This window comes from Canis lupus, chromosome 26 (assembly GCF_011100685.1).
Source record: "Canis lupus familiaris isolate Mischka breed German Shepherd chromosome 26, alternate assembly UU_Cfam_GSD_1.0, whole genome shotgun sequence".
NCBI classification, from domain to species: Eukaryota; Metazoa; Chordata; class Mammalia; order Carnivora; family Canidae; genus Canis; species Canis lupus.
This window is the reverse complement of record NC_049247.1, coordinates 6,625,634-6,651,632: the sequence shown is the minus strand read 5'-3', so window position 1 is coordinate 6,651,632 and position 25,999 is coordinate 6,625,634. Positions and strand designations below refer to the sequence as shown.

Sequence of the window (25,999 nt, the reverse complement as noted above, 5' to 3'; positions counted from 1 at the left end):
AACGGGGTGAGGGAGTAGGCCCTGCTCTGTACTGCGGGACTGGTGAGGCCTAGGGACTCCAGGCACATCTGCAGCACTGCGGCCTCCGAGGATGCTTTCCAAGCACTGGGCTGACTGTCCATGGGGCTCCTGGTGGGGATTTGGTCTCCTTCCTAGTGGTGGATCTCAGAGCAGGAGCCGGGGCGCAGAGAGGAACAGGGGCCACTATCACGGGGTTGCATCTTGTCTTCCCAGAACAGCTGTTTCTGAATGCCCAAACCACTCCTGAATCTAAAGTCCTGACTTCAAGTGCTCCCTGGGTGCCTGAGCTCAATGCCTCTTAGAGCTGGAGCTGCTCCAGGGCCCACTCATAACAGCCGTGCTGCCCTACGCTGGCCCCTCCAGGTGAACAAAGAGATTCCCAGGGTATAAGACAGTGACAGCCAGGGATCCCAGGGTGACTCAGCATATTTAGCGCCTGCCTTCAGTCCAGGGCATGATACTGGAGTCCTAAGATCAAGTCCCACGTCAGGCTCCCTGCATGGAGCCTGCTTCTCCCTCTGCCTGTGTCTCTGCCTCTCTCTCTCTCTCTCTGTGTCTCATGAATGAATGAATAAAATCTTAAAAAAAAAAGAAAAGTGACAGCCAAGGGAGGGCTTTTCCCAGGGGTGGTCAGAAGAGAAAAGGGGATACAGATGCAAATTCTGTATCCTTGAAAACATCCCTGACAGAGCACCTACTATGTGCCTAGTACCTACTGTGTTCCCAGCAATCACAATCTAGGGAAAAATCATTATAACAGCTAACAGAGACACAGCCCTTACTGAGCACCATACAGAAGTCACTTGTCTACTTCCCAGGGCAACATGCAATAGGCACTACTATTGCTCCCATCTTACAGATGGGTAAACTGAATCTTAGAGAGGTGAAGGGACCTGCCCTGACTAGCAGCCAGGATCTGAACACAGCCCTTTGCTCTGGAGTCAATACCTGACTCTCCATGTCTATCATTATTTAAAAAATAAAAAATGTGCACTGTAAAATGGGACAGTCACTTTGTAAAAGTCTGGCAGTTCCTCAAAATGTTAGAGAAGTTACCATAAGACCCAGTGATTCCACTCCTGGATACATATCCAGGAGGAATGAAACAGAAATCCACACAAAAACTTGTATATGAACAATCACAATGACATTATTCATGATAGGAAAAAAAGAAAAAAAAAAGAGAAAGAAAAGAAAGAAAGAAGAGAAAGAAGAGAAAGACCCACCTACTGTGGTGGGGAGAAAATGTAAATATTTATCAACTGATGAGTGGATCACCAAAACGTGCCTAGCCACACAACAGCTGGTACTCAGCCAAAAAGACAGTAAAGCATTGACACCTGCCACGACATGGATGAACCCTGAAAACATGATCCAGAGTGAAAGTAGCCGGTCACTAAAGGCCACACCATGTTTGATTCCAGGACATGAAATGTCCAGAACAGGCGAGTCCACAGGGACAGAAAACAGATTAGTGTTTGCCAGGGGTGTGGGAGGGGAGTGAAGCCAAGGGTATGGGTTTCTTTTTGGAGTGATAAAGATGTTCTAAAAATTTTCTGATGGTTGCATAAGTCTGTGAATATATGAAATAACATTGAATTGTATACTTTAAATGGGTGAATTGTATGCTATAGAAATTATATATCAGGCAAGTTGCTAAAAAATCACCAAGCTGTGCAAAAGCAGAGGTGTGCAAGCTCAGGGTACTCGGGGAGACAGAGCAAGGGGAGTCCCTTCTGCCTGTGGCATGAGGGACCGGCTGGGCAGCCGTGGTCACCACACTATGGCATTCTGCTGGCTTGCCACTTCTCCAAGCCAGACCTGTCCCCAGCTTCCTATGTCACACATGGACTTAGGAGCCAGCACGGCAGGTGCCATTCTTTTGTAGGAGAGAGAACACGGGCCGCCTCCCCTGGGACAGCTCCAGGGTCTCCAGTTCCAGAAGCCTTTCCTGGCCTCAGGGACAGAAGGAACCATTCGCTTGTGTGTCCTGAACCCCACACAGACATGGATCGGGGAGCTCTGCCAACTAGGGGCACAGCCATTGTCCCCAGGCAACTACAAGCCTTGGGATCTGTGATTAGCTCAGATTGTTTGTGTTAGGCAAAGGATGTTGATTAATTGAGCACCTACTAAGTGCCAGCCACCGTGTGAGATGCTCTATACTGGTTTTCTCATTTGCTCTCTTTCCTCTGGTCAGTCTTTTCAAATCCAGGCCATCTTTGCAAGATGGTTTAGTGGTTAAAGAAAACATGCCCCTGCCCTCAGATGTCCCCTTGCAGCAGGAGAAAAGCATAAGTCATGAGGTGGGCTGGCCCTGAGGCAACCCATGATGTCAGAGATGTCCTTCCTGCTGTGATGCCATCTCGTCTCATCCTTACCTCACCCACTTGGTTCCATTTAATAAACTTACGGTAAAGTAGCAGGAAGTGAGCGCACCGTGTTTCCCAAGAGTATTTGTAACTTGAAGGAGACCCAGAGAAGGCACAGCTCCACTAGAAGGAAGAGGGGGGCCATGGCTCTCCTTCCAAGCCCCTAAGCACAACTCAGATCTATTTTTGCTCTGGCACACAGCACAGCTCAGGCATACAGAAGGTGCTTAATACACGTTAGTTAAATGATGGCCCAACCTAAGGCCGTGCCTCCCATCTGGCCTAGAAAACTGCTGGGTGAGAACAAGCCAACAAACCCCCTTCTGCCAGGGAGACTGAGCCCAGAGGGGAGGTGCAAATCCCGAAACCCACCAGCAGCATGTGCGAACTGCACCCACCCCCACTGATTCTGGAGAAGGGATCTGACCATGAGAAGCACCGCAGGACTGCTAGGAGCTCCCCAGGCATGCTGTGTCAGGCTGCAGCCCGGGCCGGGCAGACCAAGGGACAGGCTGCAGCCCACAGTAGGGAAGGAAGGCACTCAAGAGCATGTGCCTGGGTTTCTTTGCTGTCCACCTCCTCTAGCCTCGGAGGAAGACACCAATCAAAGGACAGAAGTTGGATGGACACCCAGCCCAATGGGCCTCACACCTCTCTTCAGCATCCGGTGGATCTCCCACCTGGATGCCGTGTTCCTGCCCCATGGTCACCTGTGGTCCCAGGGCACTAACCAAAGCACCATCTCCATTTCTGGAGACAGCCGGAAATCAATCAATGGAATCAATTTCCAAGTTGTCATTCCCCAGTCATACATTTATTGTGACGGGGACAGGTCAAGTGAAAAGGCTGACAAGAAAAATCAAACTGGATTTCCCCTCTTTGGCCTTAATAGATTCAGCTTCCCCAAGGACAGCCACGACAAAATCTCTTTACCTTCCCCAGCAACCTTTGCACTGAGGAGTCTAAAGTCCACACCCAATGGTCCCATGCAGAGCTGGGAACCTGACAAGTCTTGTTCTGTATCGTGAAGGTCACAAGTGACTTAAAGCCAGTCATTAGAGCAGACTTGCAAAGTAAAAACAATGTCACCAGCCCATTCTCCACTCAAAAAGAAACACACAGGAAGGAATGCCTTGGTGGCTCAGCAGTTGAGTATCTGCCTTCAGCCCAGGGCATGATCCTGGAGTCCTGGGATCAAGACCCATATCGGGCTCCCTGCATGGAGCCTGCTACTCTGCCTATGTCTCTGCCTCTCTCTCTCTCTGTGTTTCTCATGAATAAATAAGTACAAGAAAGGAAAGAAAAAAAGAAAAAAAGAAAAGAAAGAGAAAGAAAGAAAGAAAAGAAAGAAAGAAAGAAAGAAAGAAAGAAGAAAGAAAGAAAGAAAGAAAGAAAGAAAGAAAGAAAGAAAGAAAGAAAGAAAGAAAGAAAGAGAGAAAGAAATACACACACGGGAAGTTCCTGCAAGGCCATGCAAGGTTGCCTCCCAGTGAGTACAGTCAAGGTCAGGATGAGTACAATCAAGGTCACTCACAGTTCAAGCGAAATCTGTTCTAGGTGACAGCTGTAGAGCAGTGAGATCCCAGCCCCTGCCAACCCTCCAGGCCCCCAGTATTATAAGAGATGGACTAGGGATTTAACCAGACCCCCAGTGCCATGTGGATGGCCCCTGGCTTGTGTTCCCTGGGGCATTCTGGAGGGTGCAGAGGCTGCTCAGTGCCTGACCTTTGATCCCCTGGGCGTGTCACAAGGGTATCTGGGTTCACTTGTCTGTCTCCCCTGAACTATTAGCTCCCCAAGAGCAAGCACATTTTATCTCTGGCCTGGCACTTGGCAGAAACTCAATGAAGTCTTCAATGAAATGCATGGGTACATTGACCTACCCCAGAGCTCAGACGTGGCCATCAAGACCCCTGCCCAACTGAAGTCAAAACACTGGCCCAGAGAGAGCACATGAAGGCCCAGTCGGTGCACCCAGGACTGTCAGCTTACAAATCCCCAAATTCCTGCCCAGTGGAGATACTCCGCTACCGTGTCTGGAGCCAGTCCTTCTTCCCTGAGCCCTCAGCCCTCAAATCCCTGCACATCCCCCGCCCAGAGCTGTCTGTCAGTTCAGCTACAAAAACACCTGGACATGGGGCTGGAAGCCCAGGTCTTGGCTCTGCTGCTCACCAGCTTGCCGTGTGACTTTGGGTAAGAACTTCCCTTATGGGCTGAGTTTCCCCATAGGTTAAATGAAAAGGCTGACATCCTGAGTCCTTCCAAGTCTGCGAGAACCTGTTTTCTAAAAGTCCACACACAGGGAACTCCTGGTTCCTAGTGATCCCTTTAGGCTCTACCTTTAAAACATGCCTGGAGCCCACCTCCCTCACTCCCTCTACCGCTGCCGTGCTGGCCCAGCGTCCAACACCTCAGGCCATTAAAACCATCTCCCTGTTGGTCTCCCCACTTCCTCCCTCCACCCCATCCAGTCCCTTCTCAGCACAGTAGCCAGAAACCACCCTTCTAAAGTTGAGTGGGATCCTGGCCCTCCTTTTCTCGAACTCCTCAGGATCACCGCGTCTAGCTCAGGGTCAAAGTCTCAACAAGACTTGCATGGCCCTGCTAGATGTGGGCTTTCATTACTTCTCCAGCCCCTTTCCCTGCTTCTTCCCCTCCCTCCTTCCCTCCAGTTTCTAGAACATCTTAGACAAGCTCCTGCCTCAGGGCCTTTGCATAGGCTGTCTCCTCTACCTACAGGCTCCTCCTCAGGATAACCTCCTGGCTCTCTCCTTCCCCTCCTTCAGGCCTTTGCTTAACTGTCTCAACCTAAGAGGCCTTCTTATTTATTTATTTAGCATTAATCCCCATCTGACAGTCTTCATTTATTGTATGTCTACCCATACTAGACAGTAAGTCCAGAAGGGCCAGGATTTTAAATGTTTTTTCATTCTTTTATACCCAGCTCCCAGAATAGTGGGTACTCAATAAATACTGAATGAATACATTAAATACAATGTATTGAATGAATACATTTTGATCATCTGCAGGTTGGATCATGCTGTTAAAAATGAACAGTCTGGGGTCATATAATCTCCAGCTGAATGGCATCATCTCAGGATGATCATCTCTGTCCTGAGAATCCCAAGCTCTGGACACTGTCTCCAGGGATCAAAGTGATTTTTCTAGGCAGGTGTGATGCTCAGGAAGTGTATGGAGAACAACGACCCAGAGAACACTGACTGGACCTGGTCCTGGGAGATCTGAGAGTTAGGTCATAAGCAAGTGCTTCCAGATGCTTCCTTGCCAGGCAAGATGGGGTTATAAACATGGCCTCTGTTCATGCACTGGACATCACCCGTGGTACAAGAGAGTCCAGCAGTACGCTCTCCCTCCGAACAGAGGGAAGGCAGAGATGGGGAAAGAGGGAGCAGGAGGCAGCCAGAAAGGAGGACCTGTGGGCAGAGCTCTAGGGGAGCCCCAGCCAGGACAGCAGTGGATGAGACAGAGCCACTGGCCTCGCAGTCAGCCTCCCCCCCGCCCCCCCGCCCTGCTAATCCCGGACTGCGTGAGCTGAGTGTACTCAAGCCTGGCTCTCAGAGAGCCATGATGCACCTGTGCAAACCCCAACAGGTGACCAGGAGCAGGCACCAGAAACAAAGCCATTGGAATGCACTTTTGCCACCTGGATGAAAATAAAGTATGCTCTCAGGAAGACGTGCGTAACCTAAGTCAACAGGCAAAGTCAGGGAATGGGCACCTGGAGGCCCCTGAGATGTGGAAGGACAGAGAGGCTGGAGAGCCAGAATCCAGCAGGACATTCTGTATGTGGGCGGGGACAGCCCCTCCACAGGCCACCAGCCCAGGTCCTGGGCAGGGCCGGCTGCATGTCAACGCATCACAGGAAAAAAAAGAATCACGGCTGGGGAAGTCAGGAGGGGACAGGAGGGGGACTCAGATCCCGCCCAGCTCCTTCCCAAACACTGTAGAGGGACAGCGAGGGAATGTGGCAAGTGGGCGGTGTCTCTGCTGTAGCCCTGCCTCCAGACAGTGAGCCCGGGCCTCTCCATGCCCAGGAGCACAGCCTCGGATAGGCCCCATGTGCTCATCCTCCCGACCAGCCCCCGGAGGGACGGGACGTCTGCTGCTCTGCCCTCGGAGGTTGGGGTGCCTGCGCAGGGGAGGGAGAGAGGCCCACGCCGGGCCACAGCCTCCACCCTGGGCCAAGGGGAGGCCAAGAGGCCGGCATGCGCAGTAGGGTCGGAAAGTGTGTGTCAGCACTGCCGGGGGCTGAGGGCTGAGGTCCTGCCGGAGGCATCAACTCTCTTCCTCCTCAGGAGATAGTGACCTTGCTGAGGCCTCACAGAGACAATGGCAGGAAGCGCCCCTCCCTGAGAGAGCAGGGGAGTCAGGAAGGAAGCCAGGACCCTAAGCCTCTGCCTGCATACCCTCCCCTCCGAGGCTCGGCTGGAGGCTCATGGTAAATGCTAGCAGCTCTGCACACTGGATCACAATAGTGAACATCTTTATCTTCCACCCTGGTTGGGGCCCCCCTCTTTCAGGCAGACCCTCTCTGCGGGTGGCCCTGAGCCCAAGCCAAGCAGATGCAGACCACAGCCAGGCTGCCCCCTGCCCTGCGCCCACCCCACCCCCACTTCCTGTACGAAAGGGCTCCTGTTCCTTTGGAACAAGGAGCTCCTCTAAAAATAGACCCTACTCCTTAGCCCTTTCCTTCCTCGCCCCCCCTGCCGAGATGAGGTTGGGGGGGGGAAACTTCACATTCTCGGTGGGGAGGGGTTGCCTTTCCCCAACCCCTCCACATGCAGGCCAGCCAGGGCCCAGCAGTCCTGATGCCCAATGCCCGCCAGAGCCACAAACTCCCAGGCGGAGCTCAGAGGAGGGTGGGGGGCAACCATGATCTTCCTCCCTGCCAAGCACAGAGGTGAGACTGGAGGGTGGGTCATCTGGCCACACCTGGGTAGAAAGTCAGGTGGGTGGGACTCCTGTCTGTTCTGTGTGTCTGGCACCCAGATCAGTACCTGGTTCAGCCTCAGGACGCAGTACATATTCACTGGATAAATGAGTAAAGCAGAGGAATTCTGAGCACAACTGGGGTTAACTAGGGACCCCCCAGATAAAGTGGCCACAAGGCCACCATCTCGAAAACCACCTAACTGGGGAATGCTGTTGTTAGGAAGGAAAAGAACTGCCTTCTGGTAGAAAAGGAAACACGAAGCAAAGGAACTGCTATCAGAACTCAGGTCTGGTGGGCAGAGAAGTGCTCCCCAGGGCCCCTGTGGCCAGCAGGACAGGGGCAACCTCACCAGCCTTCGGGGAGGCTCAAGGGCAGGCCTGCGTTCCATGCCAGCCTTCCCCCATGCCCACCCCAGCAGCTGAGACTCTGAGCCTCTCCGAGAGTGAATTAAAACAAGACAACAAAACAAAAATACAACAGAGCACTCTCTCTTCTTAGCACTTGGAGGCCTTTTTACAGCAACTGAAAAGAATGAGCAATTATAGAGAAAACAGCCCGCAGTGCCAACATGGAAACACGGGGAGGGGGGGCACCCGGTTGAGACCTTGTCTGCCATGTGGTTCCCCAGCAAGGAAGGGAGGCCAAGAGGAGGCCAGGGGCTGACCCGGAGCCAGGAGGCAAGGGAGGGTGGGGCCTGGACCCGTCCTTTGGGAAAGCCAGGGCCATATTTGGAACATCATGCCATGTGCTTCAGAGTCCAGACTTGGGGTCCAATCCCAAGCTCACACTGACTAGCTGTGTGACCTTGGGCCAGACACTTGCCACCTCTGAGCCTCAGCTTTCTTGTGTAAAATGGGATCATAATGGATCCTGTGCACTTAGCAGAGCCAGTGTGTTCGCAGCATGTTTAGAGACACTAATGCTACCACCAGCCTCTTCCCCCCATTAGGTTAGTTTCTCCAGATGGAACATCTATCCTCCTTATCCCCAATGTTCAGACTAGCTGAGTGGGGTCCAGTGAGAGGGGTTGGTTGGGGTTTAGAATAAGAAAAGGCAATACCGCTTTACTTACTCTACCCACCAAAGGCCTTGGCATGACAAGAAGGGGACAGGGTGAGGCCTGTGCCAGAGACACGGGGCAGGAAATGGGATGGGATGGACAAGAAGCCCAGGAGGACCCAGGGCAGGAGAGAAAGAGCTAAGCAGCAGGAGTCCCACCAAGGCCCCCACTGACTCCACAGAGGACCTCAGACACACCATGGCCCCCCACTCAGTTTCTCTTCCAGGGAAATGCTTACATGAAAACACACACTTTTTTTTTTCCCTGTGTCACTGACCACTGCCAAGGCCTAAGAGTCCTGAAACTCCTGTCCTGCCCTGTTTACTGGGAATGGGGAGCCCAGGCTGGGCCAGGGGCTCCAAGGGAAGAGGAGAGGGGCCCCTCAGGGCAGTCTCTATAGCAAAGAGTCACAAGGGCCACCAAAGGAGGTTGTATCGTATCTGGAATCTAAAGGAACCACAGACAGAACATCAGTTCTACCTACTTAGTGAAGAGCAATCAATATTTGCAAGAAGCAGGATCGATTAATACAATCTATCCTATTAATCAGATAAAGTCAGATGTTTAAGGGAAAAGAAACAGCAAGAGAGCCCCTGCACCCCCAAACTCCAAAGCCAGTGGGTGGTCCTTACCCGTTGGTCCCTGTGAGAAGGCTCCCTCGATGTCCTGCCACAGGAGGAGGGACGACTCACTAGGCACGCAGGAGGGTGTCAGGGACCAGGACACACGTGTCAGCATCCTGCAGGGAGAAGCCGGGAGGAAGGAGGTAAGACAGACACCAGCCACTTTGGTCACTCAGAGCAACCTGGCAGGGAAACCAACATGGCCCGGCCTCATCCTGAGCAGCACCAGAGACCGGAAATCTAGCTCGCCAAGGGGTGAGGACGGGGGATGCTGGGCTGAAGTCTGCACTGGATGAAGGGACCCAGTCTGGAATGCAGTCCCCGAGGCTGATGCCCCCAACACTGCCCAAGGCTCGCTCTGCTTCGGAAGAGAACCAGAACCCACACCCCCAAGCACACACGAGCTTTCTCAGCACAGACACCCAGCTCAGAGCTCTCGGCTTCAAACCTGAGATTTTTCACCTATCAACCTTTGGGACTGCAGAAGCCCAGGCTGCAGAAGGGCAAACAGCAGCCTAGACTCCTTGGCCACCAGCCGGGAGCATCCTGGTGGTGCCCGGGGCAGGGTCACAAGCAGCGTGTGATACAGACAACACTCTCCTTCCCATCAAGTTCCTGCGGTTGGGCAGTGTGTAACTGGAGACCCACCTCCGCCAAATATCCGGAGGCCAGAGATGAACACTGATGGAAAAGGTGAAGAAATGGATTTCTGGGGAGTCCCGGGTGCATCTGCCTCTGAGACGTCAGAAAAATTCATAGGCACTGCTAAAACCGCCACTGAACCTGGGGCTCCCACCATGACCCACACTTACAGCTCAACACATTCTTGTTTGTCTGATGCACTTGCTAGACCCCATACTGAACCCGGGGAGGGGGCAGCAGCCCCAAAAGCCTTCTCCTGACCATGACCAGAAAGCAACCCTCCCACTACACCCCACCACACCCCACTTCACACTGGAAAGCTGTAGAAGCATGGTTCTTCAGGAACCAATTCTCAGCTCCAGAGAGACACACCCCCCACCACCACCAACAGCTGAGGCCAGGCATCTGGTGGCTCCAGGGACACCAGCCTATGCCCCCAAGGGGCTAGCAATCTTGACAAAGGTAAAAGTAAAGTGAGGGGCATGTTGGGGAGGCTCAGGATAGCAGAAGTGATAAACTGCCAAATGAGGGCACAGGCAGTAAGAGTTGAGAGGAGGGAGAGAATCTAACTGGGGACGGCACAGCAGTGGGAGGTGAGGCCGCAAGCAGTGGAGACCAGCTTTTTTACACGCCCACCCACCGCACTGCAGGCCCACATTTCTGGAGAAGCCTCAGCCAATTCTGCAAAGTCCTCTTCGGGCTGGGCCTGCAGGTGCTGAGGCTCCCTCTTGGCCATGCACCTGCCCCTGCCCCTCCTGTCCGTGGCCGCGAGTACACCCCCACAGACACGCTGGACCCTTAACAAACAAAATGTCTTGAGGGCCCGTCCCAGGTTCCAGGCCCCCCACTGCACATGTAGGGGAAGGTTGGGGAGGGGCTCCAGCTTCTCTCCTCCACATTCCCCTGTATTCCACATCTCACTGCACACACATGCCCTGCCTCTGTGTGGTTTCTCCGTTGTTTCTTCGCTTCCACCACAAAACCTCTAAAGCCAGTGTGAGGTCAGTGTCAGTCTCCCCAGTTTCAGAGGTGAGGAAACCCGCCAGGAGGGTAGGGGGTTTGCCATGGTAACACACCAGTCAGTGGGGAGCTGGATTCTGAAGGCCGGGCCCTCTCCACTCCACCGTGACGCCTCCCATGGGTGAGAAGGTCAACTGTGACTCACACCCAGCAGAATGAGATCTGCAGGGGCTGCGAGAGAAAAACGCAAGCTCCTTACAGAGAGGCACACTGTGGGGAAATCATCTTTCTGGCAAAAAATTAAAAAAAAAAAAAAAAAGCATTTAAAGTCCAAAAAGTGAATGCAAGATCTGCTACATGTCTGCTCTTCAGGGAACCTCTTGGGACCTGGGGGAGCTGGCGGGGGGTGGGGTGGGAGGAGGAAGGTGGGCACAAATCATCACTGGGATGAAACTGGAAGATACTGCCAGGCGAGTCAGTCTCCTCCCGTGACCCCTCACACAAAAGCCGAAAAGCCAACCAGCTCCCAACCTTAGGGAAGATGAGAAACCACAACCCAAGCCGTTTCTGAGAGCTGTTGGATGCACATTCCACACACACCTGTCATGGGGTGCAAGGATCGGAAACTGAAATACACGCTGGTGTGTTTGTCGCCGATGGTCAGGAACAAAAACAAAACACGTTTGTGCCTGTAAGCGTTTCTCCCTGGTTTTATTGAGATATGATTGACAAAACGGTGATATATCTAAAGTGCACAACGACGGGATATTTTACACCCAGGAGCGGATTCCCATCATTGAGTCAATTAGCATATCCATCATCACCTCACAGAGCTACCCTTTTTTGGGAGGGGGTGGTGGGTGAGAACACGCGAGTTCCATCCTCTTAGCAAATCTCAATTATATGATACAGTATATCATCAACCGTACCTGTCGAGGTACAGTATTAGAACCTCTCTGTTACATTTCAAAATTGAAATCTTCACTATACCTCTTGAATGATGTGGAAAACTCCGGGGCGGGGGGGCAGGAAAAAACAAATAAATAAAGCCCACCTTTTGGAGGAGTCAGAACCCGCTTTCCTGAAAATTTTTCAGATCCCTAGCTAATTTCAGGGGATCTGAAATTCTTACTAATTCAGATGAATTAGTAAGTGAATCTGTTTCTCTGTACAACGTCTATTAATAGGATTATCGGTCTCTTCTCATCCCCACTAAATAAATGTCAAACAAACACTTAAAGAATACCGGTTTGTGGGGTGCCAAATTACTAGCTTGCCCAGACGTCTGCATGTCTCAGGCTGGCCCTGGTTGAAAGCATGAGTTCCAAACGAGTGGGTGGCACAACCGAAGTTAAACACTGTGGTTTCCGTCCCCCGTTGACATGGAGACCGTGAGGCAGGTGGCAGGAGAGCGTGCACAGAGGGACAGATGCGAATACTGGGGGCACCACGGCAAACCGCACCGGTTGCTGGCCTCAGCCAAGGTGTCACCACGTTTGATTTCATCTGGAGGCACGGCTCCTCGTTTTTTGTTTTATTGAGATACAATCTGCATGCCATACAGTCACCCTTCTGAAGTGTATACAATTCAGTGTGCTTAGCACATTCACACAGCTGTGTGGCCATCCGCACTCTCTATTTCCAGAACACTTCCTTCGACCCCAAAGAGAAACCCATATCCATTACTAGCCGCTCTCTGTTCCCACTCCCCCAGTCCCTGACAAATGCCAACCTGCTTCTGTCTCTATTGATTTGCCCACTCTGGGCGTTCCATAGAAATGGGCATATAACACAAGGCCTTCTGAGTCTGGCATGTATTCAAGGGTCATCTGTGTTGTTTAGCAGGTGTCAGTGCTTCCTTCCCTTTTATGGCCAAATAATATTCCACTGTATGAACACACCACATCTTGTTTATCCATGTGGGTTGCTTCCACTTTGGGGTCATTGTAAATAGAGCTGCTATGAGCATCCACATACAAGCTTCTGCATGCAGGTGTGTTTAATTCTTTGTGGTCTATACTTAGGAGTTCCCAACATATTAATAAAGTAACTTAAAACAAGCAATATATCTGTATTTTTGAAAAGATAAAAAGGGTGCAAAGTAAGCATGAGTTTTCATCTTGTCCCTTTCTCCAGCAACTGCTCCTCTCTTCAAGAAGCCAATACCAATTCTGAGTTGGTTCTCCCAGAAGCAACCTAAACACACACACACACACACACACACACACACACGCATGCACACACGCACGCACGCACGCACTAGGAAGAAACCGAGCGACCAGATGAGGCTGGAGTCAGCCTCATATGCTTTGGAAAATGCAGCACAGGATGCAGTGTGCCTCTCATCCAAAGCTGCTGAGGAAAGAAGAGGTGACAAGGCCAGGAGACAAAGGGGAGGGCTAGGGGTGGCAGGCTGTGCCATCTCTCAGCTCGGTGACCTCCAGCAACTTAACCTGTGTGCTTAACCTAATGTCCCTGGGACTCAGCTACTTTATCTGTAAAAGAGCACTGAGGCCAGCACCTACTTCATAGGACCACTGTCAAGGGCCAATGAGCCACCAAGGACCAGTGCTAGGCTCATGCCAGGCCCACGCTAAGTGCTGTGGTGTGTTTGTTGGGCTGTGGTTACTACTGCTGCTGCTCATCCCTCTGACCTAATCCTCAGTTTCCTCATCTGGAAAATGGAGGTAAACACCTCCCATACATAATTATGGGGTGGAACACAAAAGACCCCGGGGAAGGGCCCAGCGTGCTATCATTGCTGATTAGCCCTTCAGCCACGCACTCCCACTGTTGGGAGCCAGGTCCCTCCCCCTGTTCTATGCCTGCAGCTCCTTGGGTCACTGGACTTCTTACTTCTTGTCCCTTCCCCTCCCCCCTCCCCCACCGGAATCTTCCGGAATCTTCTCTCTGCTTTCTCAACAGATGGGCTACCCTGGAGCTGAGCTTCCTTCTCTGAATCCCAGACTGTGGAGGCAGCAGGGAAACCCTCAAGGACCTTCAAAGTTGAGAGCTCTCAAATGAGGAAGGAAGCATTAGCAAGACCATCAGAAAGCTGTTAGAAGCAATTTTCCTCCCAGCTGGCAAAAGGCAAAGCAGAGCTGGAGGAAGAAACCCGGACCTGGGAAGGCAGAACAGGGAAGAGAAACTGAACAATGCTCCCTTGGGCATGCAAAAGTTCACTGGGGAGAAAACCAGCATGCACGCGCGCGCGCGCGCACACACACACTCACACGCTCACAACAAAAAGGAGAAATTCTTAGCCTGCAGCAGTTGGTAGCATTATGTAAAATTCCAAGCCCACAAAAATATCATTTGGATGATAAAAAGTTAAATTTAGCTAAGTACAGAGTGACTAATACTATGAGGGACAGGCGGCACCCCCAGTTGCCTGGAGCTGATACAGCTGGCTTCTAGAAACTTTTGACAAGTAACCAAGGCCTGGTGCAGCACAGAATAACAGATTATATAATAAGAGGCACAGCCATTAGCGATACAAAACAGACAGTAAGTGCTGCAGCCTCCTGCAAGGGAGGGAAGGGATGGCTGGGCTCGGGCTTGAGGTTCTCCAATAGAACCTTGCCCTGGATGCCCGGGCCACAGGCATCTGGCCATCCAGAGGCATCTGCCAGGGGAGCCAGGTCCTGGAGGGTGTCTGTGGGCAGGCCCACCCGCCTCTTCTGCAAGGATCTTTTCCCAGAGTGGATGTGGCACATGGTTACCATGGCGGACCAAGGAGACTTGGCCTTGTCTCATGACCCATGTTAACCAACAGAATAGGCTGGAAGTACCACTGTGCCAGGTTCAGACCCAAGCTCTAAGGAAGGCCTAAGAACTGAAGGCAGAGACTCAAACAGGTGTTTGCTGTGTTCATTGCGGCACAGTTCGTGGTAGGAAAAGGTGGACGCAACCCAAGTGTTCATCCACAGATGAATGGATAAACAAAATGTGGGCCCTACATGCAGTGGCATATTGCTCAGTCTTAAAGAGGGAGACAATCCTGGATGAGCCTGGTGGACACCACACTGAGTGAAACAAGCCAGGCACAAATGAACAAATACCACATGGTCCCACCCATCCAAGGTGCTCCCAGGAGTCCTGTTCACAGGGATGGAAAGTAGAAGAAGGGTGGGCACCAGGGACTGCAGGAGGGGAATGGGAAGTTGTTGTGTAATAGGGTCATAGCCTCAGTTTTGCAAGATGAAAGAGTTCTTTTTTTTTTTTTAAAGACTTTATTTGAGAGAGAGCGGGTGAGAAGAGAGCTCAAGCAAGGGGAGAGGGAAAGGGAGAAGCAGACTCCCTGCTGAGCAGAGAGCCTGATGTGGGGCTCGATCCCAGGACCCTGGGATCATGACATAAAGCCAAAGGCAGGTGCTTCACTGACTGAGCCACCCAGGTGCCCCAAGATGAAAGAGTTCTGGAGGTCAATGGTGGTGAAGGCTGCACAACAGTGTGAATGTACCTAATGCCACTGAACTGGACACTTAAAAATAGCTAAAGTGATAAAGTTTGTTATATGTATTTTACAATAAAAAATGAAAATAGGAGGAAAAGGAGGAGGCCTGCACACTTCTGTGTTTGCACTCTGGGGCGGGGGAAGCAGCCACCATGGAAGAAGCCCACGTAAGATCACTGAGCCATGAGAATCCCAAGCCAGTGACGGGGAGGGGTGATGCGGAGGGGAACCACTGTCCCAGCCAAGAGCCCCAGCAGATAGAGCCACGTGCCAGCCCTGACTTACAACCATGGGAGTGGGGCCATCCTGGAAATGGATCTTCCACCTCCAGTCAAGCTGTCCCAGCTGACACCAGCAGAGCAGAGATGAGCTGTCCCCACCAAGCCCTGCTGAAACTGCCATGTTGTGAGCAAATAAAATGGTTGATGTTTTAAACCACTAAAGCTGGGGAGCACTTTGTTGCACTGATGGATGTCTGACACCATGGTCAGGCTTTCTAATGGCTTTGGAGGGAACCTCTGTTCCTTTTTTTTTTTAATTTTTTTTTATGATAGTCACAGAGAGAGAGAGGCAGAGACACAGGCAGAGGGAGAAGCAGGCTCCGTGCACCAGGAGCCCGATATGGGATTCGATCCCGGGTCTCCAGGATCGCACCCTGGGCCAAAGGCAGGCGCTAAACCGCTGCGCCACCCAGGGATCCCGGAACCTCTGTTCCTAATGTGAGACCTTTCATGCACTCATAGGTGAGTCACGGAGACAAAGCAGTGCCTGAATAAGTCTCAGAAAGAGACTCCTTTTCTACTCTCCAAATCCCCACACATACTGAAATCCAATAGCTGCTGTGAAGGCCATGGGTTTCTCCATGGAGCAGCCAGGCCGTCTATCAACTGACTCAACCATCCTGTCCAGAGCAGGAATGTGTATGCTGAGCACAGAGATGGGGGGGGGGGGGCTCTGGGAATGACCCAGGGGTGAGGTTGAGACCAGAGTTCTCGTTGAACTGACTCTGGGTCGGTCAGTTCCCTTCTCTAGGATCCATTTTTCCACATGTCCTATGAGGAGGCTGACCTCTAAAGGACTTCTCCATTCAGCTCCAACATTCTGTGAGTAGAGGAACATACACCCCTTCCAAGCCTGGCCCCTAAAATGCCCACATGACCTTCAATGCCCTTGGTCTTCTCTCACCAGGCAGCTGACAGCCTAGGTCCCATGGAAGACCCCAGGGGAACCCCAGCAGATGGCAGAAACACCACAGGAAAGTATGCTGAAGCCCCGAATCACTACACGGAGGCCACCCCCAGAGCATCTAAGTCAACTATAAGAAGTGAGAACAGTCTTTACTGGGATATGTTGAGACTATAATAACTGTTATAGCAGCTAGCATTACTTATCCTAATACATGCACCAAACTGTTACTACACTTCCATCATGTGAAGGATGCACAGGAGAATCAGGCCCAGGCCTGATCTCGACCCTCCTGGCATCACCAACCTTGTTAGCAATTCAGGGAGATGAGATACAGGACGCTTCTGCACCCACCAATCACACACTAAGCACATGATGAGAGCTTTTTCACATATCCAAGCCTCACTCCAAAAACCTTACAATATAGGTTCGTCAACCTGCTTCCAAAAACCTTATAATGTAGGTTCACCTCCACAAAACACCAGAAGAGTAAAGAAAGAATGAAACCAAAATGGAAGGAGAAACCCTATCCTAAGACTCCTGAGGATAATATATAAGCAAATGAGTAAAAAATAAAAATCTTGGGCAGCCCGGGTGGCTCAACGGTTTAGCACCTGCCTTCAGCCCAGGGCATGATCCTGGAGACCTGGGATCGAGTCCCACATCAGGCTCCCTGCTTGGAGCCTGCTTCTCCCTCTGCCTGTGTCTCTTCCTCTCTCACTCTCTCTCTCTCTCTGTGTGTGTCTCTCTCATGAATAAATAAATAAAATATTTTTAAAAATAAAAATAAAATAAAAATTGTAACCATGTGCTTCCTGGTAGGCAAAGCAAAGAGGGAAATATGCCAGGCCACAGAGCTCTCGCCAACAGTGAAAAACATACTGGTTCAGGCCAAGAATCAAACTTTTCCTTGATAGGAGCTCTAAGGGAATGCTCTCCTGGGTCCCTAGGTGAAGGATTCGGTGTTTGGGCAGGAGGCAGCAAGAGTAGGCCAAGCTTGCCCTGGAAGCTGTCCCCTCCATGGCACAGGGCCAGCCTTTCTGCCCTGCCTGTGGCCCAACTGGCTATTCTGACTACAGCAAGTTCCCAAGTAATTCCTCCTGCCCATTCATGTCAACATGGCAGCATGTGACAATGATGGAAAATAGTTACATACCATACCACGGATGGGTTGTTTACACCATCTGGCTACTAGAGGCAGTAACTATTGTCAGACACGTGCCGGGCCACAAATGCTGTGCCTCAGTACCGATGGCAGCCGGGCTGGGGGATTCAGGTAGCGACCTTCTGGCCCCCATATGCTCCCAACCATGGGGGCCCAAGAGAGGGGTCTGCAGTCTTGGCTAGCCTGTGCCCAGCTGGCCTCGGCCCCTGCAGGCTAGAAGCAGAGCGCTCAAGCTCCCGCCCTCCTCTCTAGGCTGAGCAACAATAATAACAGTCTCACTTCCATCTATCAAGGACTCCTTCAGGACTCGAGTGCTCCAAACAAGACTTTGCTCAGCAAGACAGCTTGACTCTACAGGCACCTGAGGGATTTCTCCAGTGATCCCGTGCTGCAGATTCTCAGGCAGATCTGGCACTGCTGGCTTGCATTTGAAACTGCTTCTCCTGAAGCTCTGTCATGAACAGGGGTGGGGGAAAGGACAAGGATCCAGTATCACAGCTCCAGGAGGATGGAAGGGTGGCAGCCTTAACCTTACCCCAGTGAGAACTTCTTCCTTCTGGCCCTGTGGCTCTGCTGAATTATGATACCAAGCTGAATTTCTGGGTTGATATTACATTTTTTTTCCTTTTTTAAGAAACTCGGGGTGTTGGGTGGGTTGTTCCATTATTATTTTCTTAATTTTAGTAAAAGCAAAAAAGTTCTACTGTTCAAAAGTAGCAATTTTTTTTTAAGATTTTATTTATCCATTCATGAGAGACACACAGAGAGAGAGACAGGCAGAGACATAGGCAGAGAGAGAAGCAGGCTCCCTGCAAGAAGCCCGACGTGGGACTCGATCCCGGAATCCCAGGATCACTCCCTGAGCCGAAAGCAGACGTTCAACTGCTGAGCCACCCAGGCATCCCAAAAGTAGCAATTTTCTTAATGGGAAACATACGCTTGCCACCCACATGAGCAGCTATGTCAGTTCAGCAATCACAGCAGCCTGTGAATACGGTAGGTCGTGTCACCTTCTTGACAAATGTGAGTCAAATGGAAACTCATCACAAGTGCCCGCATGGCCTCCCATGGTGGCTTCAAGCTCTGACAAGGCTTTCAGGTGGGTGCACCGTAGGGAAGGTAGGGCTATGTTTCCATCAACTATGAACACACAATGTTTGGGGCTTTTTCCCAACTAACACCCTCTAAGACACAAAATGCCCCAGACAGAGTGTCCAGGGCCTGGGTAGCACATGGTTTGGGCTCCAATGCTATGTGGCCACCTCGCCTCCTGGAATCTGAGTTTGAGCTGTAGAACGAGGGATTGTGGCTCGAAGCAATCATGAACGGGCTGTCGAGTCCCAGGGTAGCTAGGATGCACTGGTCTATATCAGGGGGCTCTCTCTGGTCTTGGTCCTGCTCTTTCCTGGGACTAGTGTTTCTCTCTCTGCAAGTCGGGTGAGAACCAAGGACCCACACATGGATGGATGACCTTAAGAAAGTCATAATGCACGGCCAGACAGAACACGAGGCCCATTCTCCACAGAAGCAACGCTGCCTGACTGCGAGTCAGCTCACGCACACACCTACACCCTCTAAAAGCAGAGACTCCACACGGCATGGGTTTCCTGATGATCATTCCAGCTTGGGATGACAACTGCACTGGTAATACATCTCAAACACCTCAAGGAAGCTGGTGGCAGTGCAAAAGCCCAAGTGACATCTCTTTGAAGCTCCTCCTTGACGGTCGGATCCCCAGAGCCCCAGCATCTACTCTGCACCTCCAAGAAGAGCAGTTTCAGACAGATGTCTGCTCCACTCCCCAGCTTCTAGGTGGGACTGGGCAAATGCTCTTTTTGCAAAAGTTAGCTAAGTTACTGGGGACACAGGAATATGGTGATGAAGATCACACCCAGTCATTGCTTGCCAGATTCACTCATACTAGTCTAACAAAACACCCAGCAGCAGGCCAGGGGCAAGCTTCTTGTCTCATTTCTGAGATAACACCTCAGGATGGGGAGGTCAGCCTCAGGCCCTCATGTCAGAGAAGGGGTCTTTTCAGGGACCACTGAGCCCCTAGAGCCCAGCCAATCTCCTTGACCAGAGAGATCTCTATCTCCAGCCCTCAACGCCTCCTGAGTGGCTCTCATACCTCAGCGAGTGGCCAGCACCAGGCACCACCAAGCTCTTGCCAGATCAAGATGAAATAAGACCATGGCTAATGCGGCAAGCTGCTCAGAAAGCTCTGTATATTCTCTTTTCACTCTTAGAGTAGACCTTTCCTATTTTTTAGTGTTCTCAGCTCATGAGAGGATGGCTACCGTGAACTGCTGCTTTTCTCTGTGGTGTGTTAATTATACAGGACATAAAATTTACCATCTTAACCATTTGTACAGCCATCACCACCATCTATCTCCAGAAATGTTTCATCTTCCCACAAACAGAAACTCTGTACCCCTTAAAACATACTTCCCATGGCCCCTCCTCCAGCCCCTGGTAACATCTGGGAGTCCTGTAGCTCTTTAAAAATAATGTCCTTACCTTGGCAAATTTATTTTGTCATTTCACAGGTCTTGGTGTAATTTTAAAGCATCTGGTACTTCTCAGATCCTTGGTGATGGACTAGCTGACAGAGGAGGGGAACCCCCACTGGGAAGGAACCATTCAGGCAACTCACCCACAGGAATCAAGGGGTCCCCCCACCCCCACCACCGTGTGCAAGGTGGCTTCTAATAGGAACCAGTATCCTCAACTGGCTGTGCCAGGAACTCAGCTAGAGCTGCACTTTGCGGTAGAAAAGGCTCTCACATGGTTTTCTCCAGATTTTTCATTTTACTTAAAAGCTCTTCCTTGCCTGGGGTTTTGAGGTTAAAAACCACTGCCTCACACTCACACATTGTAAGTGGGAGTGTAAATTGGTACTACCTTTGTGGAGAGCGCTTCAGCAACAGCTATCGAAAATAAAAGGAAAACACGCCTTGACCTAGCAGTTCTACTCCTGGAAATTTATTCCACGGATATGAGAGCATATTTGCATGAATACCTCCATACCACAATACTCGCTGCGGCACTTTTTGCTTCCAGACTTCTGCCATTACAATACAAAACTCCATGAAACAGATTTAACTAATGATGATAGATCCATCAGCTGAACACTAAGCCCATCATTAAAAAAGACCCAAGCAATCTAAGTGAGCCAACGGAGGACCACCTCCAGGATTTATGAATTGTTAAGTCAACACAGCAGGAGCACAACAGTAGGCAGCCATTTGTGGGGATTTTTCCTAATATGTACTCATGTATGCAGAGAATCTTCCTGAGAGAGTACACATAGGCACAAAACTAAGCGATGATAGTTGCCTCTGGGAAGGAAAATAAGGAGACCACGGACATGGGTACAAACAAGTCAGCTTGGTACCAAGTATAAGGTCTTTACATATCCAATGTTTTTCATATCAAGTACAGCCTTGATCCTCTATTTAAGATTTTATTTTAAGTAATCACTATACTCAACATGGGGCTCGAACTCACAACCCTTGAGATCAAGAGTCACCTGCTCCCCTGATTGAGCCAGCCAGATAACCCATCCTCTCTTTTATTATTTCATTGTAACCTGTAAGTTTTAAGTTCCATAAATCAAAGAACCTATCTAATTTATTTTTAAAACCTTGCTAAAACGGGCATCTGGGTGGCTCAGTGGTTGAGCATCTGCCTTCAGCTCAGGTCGTGATCCTGGGGTCCTGGGATCGAGTCCCACATCAGGCTCCCTGAAAGGAGTCTACTTCTCCCTTTGCCTATGTCTCTGCCTCTCTCTGTGTCTCTCATGAATAAATTAATAAAATCTTAAAAAAAAACTCGCTAATGTCTCACATAACATCATGTACATATTTTTTGTTTTATGATTTTTTTAATAAGTGAAAGAATAGGTGGATGAATAAGTGAATGAATAATGAAGAAAAGCATTTGAAACATTACAAATATTCTTTAAATACTAGAAAGCTCTGAGTCTTGAGTTGTCAGGGAAGGAAGACGTAGAGTGGAAGCAGACACTGGTTGAAAAGTGATTATCTTGGTAGAAAAAGCAGACTCATTAAAGGAAGATACACATCACGGACAGTACGGTTAAGTTGATGTTAGAAGTTTATTGTACAAGAGGGCATCTGGCAGGTTCAGTCGCAAGAGTATGTGACTCTTGATCTCAGGGCTGTGAGTTCAAGGCCCATGACGGGTGCAGAGATTACTTAAACAAATTAAAAATTTTTTAAAAGATTTTATTTAGGGGATCCCCAGGTGGCTCAGTGGTTTGGAGCCTGCCTTCGGCCCAGGGTGTGATCCTGGAGTCCCGGGATCAAGTCCAACATCAGGCTCCTTGCATGGAGCCTGCTTCTCCCTCTGCCTGTGTCTCTGCCTCTCTGTGTCTCTCATGAATAAATAAATAAAATCTTTTTAAAAAATAAAAATAAAAAATAAAGATTTTATTTATTTATTCTTGAGAGAGAGAGAGAGAGTCAGAGACACAGGCAGAGGGAGAAGCAGGCCCCATGCATGGAGCCCGACATGGGACTCAATCCCGGGTCTCCGGGATTACGCCCTGGGCTGAAGGCGGCACCAAACCGCTGAGCCACCCAGGCTGCCCAAATTAAATTTTTTTAAAAAAGGAAATTTAGGGATGCCTGGGTGGCTTAGCAGTTGAGCATCTGCCTTTGGCTCAGGGTGTGATTTATTCTTTAAGAAAATTTAAAAAAAAAAAAAAAAAAGGAAGTTCATTGAACTTTAAATTTTTTAAATTTAAATTTTAATAACTATGTTTTTTAGAAAGCCAGCATTTCATGTTTCTTTTTAAAGATTTTATTTATTTATTCATGAGAGACCGAGAGAGAGAGAGAGAGAGAGAGAGAGAGAGGCAGAGACAAAGGCAGAGGAAGAAGCAGGCTCCTCACAGGGAGCCTGATGTGGGACTTGATCCCTGATCCCGGGATCATGCCCTGAGTCAAAGGCAGACACTCAACCACAAAATCACCCAGGCGTCCCTATGTTTCTTTTGATATAGCAGAATGCAAAAAAAAATAATGGGTGGTCCAAACGATTTTTAAACATTTTTTTATACCACATTCCAGTCCACCTGTTCCATGAACCACATATTCCTAAAGAATCAGAGAGAAAATCAAAAAAGCCATCACTTTCCAGTGAGGCAATAACAATTGTTAAAAGCTCTCCAGGGATTGGTGCGAACTCAGCTTGGCCTCTTGCCCTATTAACCTCCATGACCCTGCCTGCCAGCTGGCAGCAACCATGACCCTTTAGAAGTGGGCTGACCAGCAGAGCAAGGCCACCAGGCTGCCAGGAAAAAGCTGTCACAAAGTCCAACAACTCAGTCCTTAGGAAGTTACAGCCCCCTTGGGTGGTCGTAAACCACCATGGCTCAACTAATTCAAAAAATTCATAGCAGCAAAACCACATCAAGGAAAGAGAGGGGAAAAGAAGTGGGACAGAGGGAAGGCTGCTTAAAAAGGAATTAGTGGGAGCCGGAGGGTTCAGCCTGAGGGCTGTATGGCCGCCACACTCCATCCCACCCTCGGAGCACAGCCTTGAGCCAATGACCCGGGCTGCGGCCTCGCAGTCCTGCCTGCTGCATGATTCAGCAGCATCCCTAGGAGACTGAATTATGCCTAATGTCCAGCATTTACTCAAAAGGGGCAAGAAACGCCTTTGAGAAAGAGCTGGAGCATTACCAGGGCCACGTGAAGACTTCCTCGGCCCCGAGACTAATGAGGTGACCTCATCCAAATGACCATGATGTGGTCTCATCTGTGCTCTGGCTTCTGACACTCGGACTCTCCTCACCAGCCACCTTGGGGATCCCTGTGCGGGGATGTGCGACAAGGTGACCGCTCGCCCTGGAGACCATACTGAGGTCCATCTAATATGTTCTGCACATTGCATCCCTGGTCCAGGGTTGGTGCTGATCTTAAGGCAGTGGACTCCAGCCTCTGTAAGGACAGCTTAGTGGCCCACAAAGGGGCTCAAGACCTCAGAGATTCCTCAGGGGAACCCTGCGAGGATGGCTTTGTGTTCCGTCTTTCACAGATGAGGAAATTCTGTTTCGGGGGGTTACGCAGCCCAGCTGAAGCCCTACAAGCCAGAAAGTGGGACTACCAGACTCGGGATGCAGGTTCCCAACTCCAGGCCACATGTCCATAACCCAAACACTGGACAGGAAGCTTGGCCCCAAGAAACAGTCTCGACCCGACCCCAGGAGTGACCTGGAATGCTCTGCATTGCATTACTGTCCCTACATTTCCCTGGGATTCTAGGCTCCAGTGAGGCAGAGGAGATGCTGCAGCTGCCTCAGGCTACCTGGGAGCTACCCTTATTTCTAACCAGGAAAGGAGGCCACTGGTTTGTTGACACCAAGCAGGACGCCAGAGGTGCTTCTTCCCATCAATCCACCAGCCTGTTATCTCTGGCACTCAGGAAAGCCATGACAGCTGTGCACCTGTTTTGCAACTTGGCCACTATCCTGTCTTCCTATTTCTTTTTTTTTTTTTTAAGATTTTATTTTTTTGTTCATGAGAGACACAGAGAGAGAGAGGCAGAGACACAGAGGGAGAAGCAGGCTCCATGCAGGGAGCCTGACGTGGGACTCGATCTCAGGTGTCCAGGATCACGTCCTGGGCCAAAGGCAGCACTAAACCGCTGAGCCACCCGGGCTGCCGATGTCTCCTTATTTCTAATTACTTTTTGGTGTGTCTGCTTTGAAAACCCGAGATGAACATGTATCCATTTCAAAATATTAATTCTGCAACCTCCTTTCAGTTCTGCTCCACTTCCTTTTCCTAGCCTGTTGGCCTGGCTTCAATCTACAGAAACATTTAATATTGATGGCAGAGGGTAAGCTTGTCTCAAAGGGATGCCTCTTGCAGCAGGGGTTTCTAGACACTGTTGTGACACAATCTGCAGTAGCATTCTATGCCCCTCAAACAGACTTTGGAAGATGCTGCCACAGTGTTTTATTATTAAGGAATAAGTTGCTACTGATTGGCGACATTCTTTATCACACTGCACTCTGTCTATCCCTCAGTCTCTAGGTTATTAAGAGTAATGGATGTTGAACTTTATCAAATGCTTTTCTGGAATCTATTGAAAGCATCCAAGTGGGTTTTTCCATCTTCTTTCTTTTAGTACATTTCCTAGTAAATAATCATCTGCTTATGTTTTTGAGACTGGTCCACACCCAGTGTAATGAGCCCTGTGCTGAGTGCTGTTTTTGCAAATAATTTCCGCCTAGAGAAGAAAGAAAGCGAAGGAAACATGGAGAAGAGCGTGTGTGTGTGTGTGTGTGTGTGTGTGTACCCGTGTGCACTGCATACCATCTGAACAGCAAGCTAGTATTGTGAATTCATGTGTCACACACAGGGCACACTGAGGACCAGAGGAACTACACATGAATTGGGATAATCACAGAGGGCTTCCTACAGTAGGGCGGCAGAGAAGACTTAGGAACATCTGGATTTGAGTCCTGCCTCATGTAGAGCCCAAAGGCATGCTTTCCTAGCCCATAATTTTCTCTGTAGTAAAACAGAAATAATCATAGAGCAAAAGAGCCCTTCAGAGGCACCCAGCGCAGCCTCCATCTGCAGATGGAAACAGGTTCAAGGGGCGAGCTGATTTGCCCAAGGCCACAAGCCACCTCTATAGCCTTTCTTGGCTCCATGGGGAGGGGAGAGAGAAATAAAGAGAGCTTTGAGATCTTGGGCAAAAAGGAAGAAGAGAACCCCCGGTGCGTCATGACTTTCCTGTAATAAACATTCCTCTTGCTACCTTGGGAGGGTCTGAGTCAGGAGGCAGCCGGAGGGCTGGACTCAGGGTGTAGAGGGCAGTGGCCAGAGCCTCTGTGGGGGAGAGGGGCTGATCCTGGAGCCGCCCACTCACACAGCCAGGTCAACGGGGATGTCCCTACCTTCTATACCAACACACCTGAGCAGATGCACTTGAGTGGATTTTGGTGATCATTCACTCATTCATTTGACCAGTATGGAGACCACACTGGGTTGAAGGGTGTGCCTCCAAAATTCATGTTTTTCTTCGAGCCTCAGCATATGAGGTGAAGCCTGTGACCCCTCAGTTCCCACAGCAGTCTGTGGCAGGGCCACACTCCACACCCACGCTGTCTGTATGAGCCTCAACCTCAAGTGGGGTCCATTCCTCTGCACACCCCCGCCTGGCTCCCCCAGGGCCTGCAGCACCTGCCTTCAGTGGAGCCAGCTCCCACTCGCTTTGCAGCTGTGGATGCCAGGGACCCCATGCAGATGACATCTGCTCTTTGAAAAGGTATTTATCTTTCCACTCACTGAGAGCAAGCAGAGCCATAAAAGGACATGCCCGACGTCAGGTGCGCAAGTGTTCCATAGAGACAGATGTCGTTCACATGCAGGGATGGGGCTGGGCCATTGACTGCCAGGAACGCCCTCCTCAAAGATCAAGAGGACCAGTACACAGGTCTGCACTGAGCTGGGAGGCCTCAGCCGGATCTCTTCTGATGTCTGGGGAAGCCAGGTGCTCCATAAAAGTAAAAGCAAGGT

The 25,999-nt window shown here is 50.3% G+C and overlaps 1 protein-coding gene across 8 annotated transcripts in view; it reads right to left on the bottom strand.

Moving 5' to 3' along the window:
- The window catches only part of PITPNM2 (phosphatidylinositol transfer protein membrane associated 2), a 140,340-nt gene that overhangs the window by 99,018 nt on the left and 15,323 nt on the right, over window positions 1-25,999 (bottom strand). For all 8 annotated transcript variants that reach the window (XM_038574860.1, XM_038574863.1, XM_038574871.1 and 5 more), the window contains exon 2: window positions 9,040-9,146. The gene's annotated coding sequence lies outside the window, so the exon portion shown is untranslated. The remainder of the gene's footprint in view (window positions 1-9,039; window positions 9,147-25,999) is intronic.